This window comes from Myzus persicae, unplaced genomic scaffold (genome assembly GCF_001856785.1).
Source record: "Myzus persicae strain clone G006 unplaced genomic scaffold, MPER_G0061.0, whole genome shotgun sequence".
NCBI classification, from domain to species: domain Eukaryota; kingdom Metazoa; phylum Arthropoda; class Insecta; order Hemiptera; family Aphididae; genus Myzus; species Myzus persicae.
This window is the reverse complement of record NW_019104060.1, coordinates 84659-88400: the sequence shown is the minus strand read 5'-3', so window position 1 is coordinate 88400 and position 3742 is coordinate 84659.

Below are 3742 nucleotides of genomic sequence, written 5' to 3'. Positions count from 1 at the left end.
AATAGAGTTACAATGTCGAAATATCATCGGAAAAAACCTGATACGTGTGTGGTGATAATAATTATGGTCCCACATAGTTTTGACTGCTGCAGCTGATACGGATTACGGGTAATATATACACTGGATCGAGAATTTCATTCATATCCATAACATTATTCACGAAATACGGTCTGATGTGACATAATGCATTAATTTTGCTATTGATTGAAAAATATGACCTAGGGAAAACAGTTTTATTTTTAAAACAGTGACTTTTTCATCAGTACCTGCAAATTAATATTTTTAAAAAAATAGGTTAAAATAAAAGTTAAAAGTTTGATAATAAAATAAAGCTTAATTGTTTACAGAGTTAAGCCCTAAAAAATTATTACCGTAACAATGGTTAGGCCGTCGTTTGCAAATGTAACTTTTATATATTTGTACATCATAAAACAGAAACAATTTTATTTACCGAAAATGTCGAAAAAATATATCATATTATGTTCTGGAAATACAAAACCCGTGCCTAGAAAGGTATTGACACTGTAGACGCATGCAAAAGAGTCAGAAATACAAACATTTTATCATCTGCGAAAGTTTCAGTGTGTTATCTGTATCGCAAATAATGGAAAAAAAGACGTAAAAAAGGTATCATTGTGTTACGAGTATTATTTTAGAACTGGTATAATAGGTATCTGGTATGTATAATATAAATTGTGTATAGGGATATAATATAATGATATGATAAGGTACACTGGCTGGTATTTGTTTTGGTAGAAATCGTTGTGAAAAGAAGGAAATAACGAGTAGAAACAATATATGCATTGCTTTTCTATGGATTTTCCCTGGATTTTCATGAGCTTTAATTGAACTAACGCTGAATGACTAAAAAACTAAAACGAAAAAAAAAATGTTCAAACCGAAAATTGCAATCTCGCCGTTGTTCTTGAGAGTAATCATGGTATATATGTTTATATATAGGTACCTGGTATGTGTTCTGGTGAATATATGTATTGCTTCTGTATATATAGTTTACCGACGGTGGTACGTACGTGTACCGAATTTAATAACAAAGGAAAACAAAATAAACGAAAAGAAGAATGAAAGTAAAACGGAAAAAAAAGAACCTGGTTGTGACAACGTCAGGGGAGAGCCGGTCGGTCGGAAAATCACCGGGGACTCGTAAAATCGTAAATAAATTTGACGTTAAAAGTATATCGCATAAGATGTTACATATATAATACTCGTATACATTTATATATAAAGGTCGAGCAGAAATAATAATAATATATTATACTCCACAGATTTTCGGTCAAACGTATATCAGGCATTATACCTACAAACCATGACAATATTTTAGTCCAAACGTCATTATAATTTTTCTCCATCTGTTCATTGTTGAATTGTTGATACTCATTTTATTATTAGGTACCTATCAAATTAAAATATCGATTTAAACACTCGTATCGGTATAGCAGCTAACTGTATCAAAATATCAAGGTGACGAGAGTACCTATATTATGTACGTACTTTGTTTTGAATATCTTTGTTAAACTCGAAAAAACTGCAATGTTTAATATATACATAATATATACATACAATGTTACTTATTAGTTAAGTCAACTAGTAATACTATAGTCGTACGTGAGATACCTTGTCGACCTAACCAGCGATACGTTCACTGCTAACTAAGTGCCTACGTAATAATTCAAATTTGAAATTAAATGTTGACCATTATATATTGAAATTTGAAATGAATGTCATACCATGAAAACTCTTCAAACTCATAACAAAAACAAAACAAGCTGTAGTCTCTTTTCTACAAAAAATTTATTTTTTTGAAAAATAAGTTTCTGAAAATAGTGCTCTTGAACCATGTAATATCAATGGAATATAAGAATATACTGAGTGTACAGAACAATAAAAAAATGTTCCAATCGTTATAATATAATCGCATATCATGGTAAATAATAATTGGATAAAAAAAAAAAAATCATAATTTTATTACAGTAATGTAATAGTAAGTCAACCGCACCTATTACCTAATTATTCATTATTATAGTAGGTGTATAGTAATTAGTATTGCATTTCATAAATGTATAAGTCATACAAATAAATAATTCAGTTTTAATAAAATAACTTAATTAAAAGAAAGTTTACTCATAGGTCTTAATTACCATTATCGACGGTTATTGTTGTAGTATAATATTATTGTACATTTGTCGTGATTATTTATTAACAATTTTAAAGCGTTATTACACTCTCAGTACATAATGATAATACTAGACTAGGTAGTATAATACATTGTCCAAACAATTAAATCTATTAGTTTCCAAATTTTTTTCGTAGAAATGATAAATAATATTTTGCGGTAAATGATATCATCCACTCTGCTTTTCAACTGGGCCCTGATTTTCACCACTTTCCAACCAACTTAATATTTTATATAATAAAACAGACCAGTCCAGTGCAGATCAAACAACCATTGTAGAATTACTATAAAAAAAATAAAAAATGTAATAACAATATTATGTGCGTTGTTCTGTGTGCTGATGTGACGTCAGAGAATACTCTGATGAATACTTCTGAGAATATTTCGGTATTGAAACTAGTGATATTGAGGAGAGTGGTAAGGGGTATGAACCCACATACTAATATCTAAACATTTGTATGGTATATGTTTACTGGTCACGTCTGTTCATCAAGGAACGCGTCATATAGACAATTTCACACACATGCCATTAAACAAGCCAGAAAGTGTGCGAAAGGCCACTCGAATGTTTCGCCTCCAAAACTGATTGTTGACCCCTCGGTGGAAAATTTTCTAAATACGGACAAAAGTATTTTCCTGTAATGTGTTGATGACGTGTTTTCCCGACTGCGGGTGTCGAAAGCGTTCACTATACGGGTAAAAAATATCACATCGATCTTCAACCAAAATTATTATTCGATTGAATTCGCTCTCGATACATGCAAACGAAATACGGAAAATTGCATCATAATATAATATCATTTTTTAAGAGTTCGGGAGAATATCGAAATACAATTTTTATGAGGAATGTTACAAAATGAAATATGTATATACATACTATTATTTAAATATTTGAAGAGGAAGCTATTCACATATTTTTTGTTTGTTTTCCACAGTGCACACTACATATATGGCTAAAATATGTACACTTAGAAATCCTCCATGGTAAATATATGCGATGAAATATGCGATAATCCAAGCTGGAAAAAGCAGTTAAATATTATAATTTTAATTTTTTTTCTAGTTAAATTTTATTCAAGTATCTTTTAATAGTGGAGTCAACAGAATATAATATAGTTCTTTCTTAAGAAATATGTTAAAAAATGTACATTTTTACACAGACAACTTTTTAAACATTTCTCAAAACGATGAATATTTTATGTTAAATGTTTCAGTTTTTATACGTCGCTATCATCTATCGAGTTCTATTTTAATTTCACACGCTTTGAAAAATATTGCACAATTGTCAAAGAAAATACATTGTCCACAAATTCTGAAATAAAATTTTTCAACCGCCGCTATTTCGTATTTGTTTTTCTTTCTGATTTTTTATTAATTGAAAAAATATATAAAACGCGAATACCAGTACACCACAAAGCCATATTAAAAGGAAAAAATTGACAAACAATGAACATTTTATTTTTCTTAAGTTATTTGAAGTGTTAAAAAAAAGTTTGTAAAATATGAAATAAAACCAACAAATATCCAAAACTTATAAAAACGAAGTGCTCA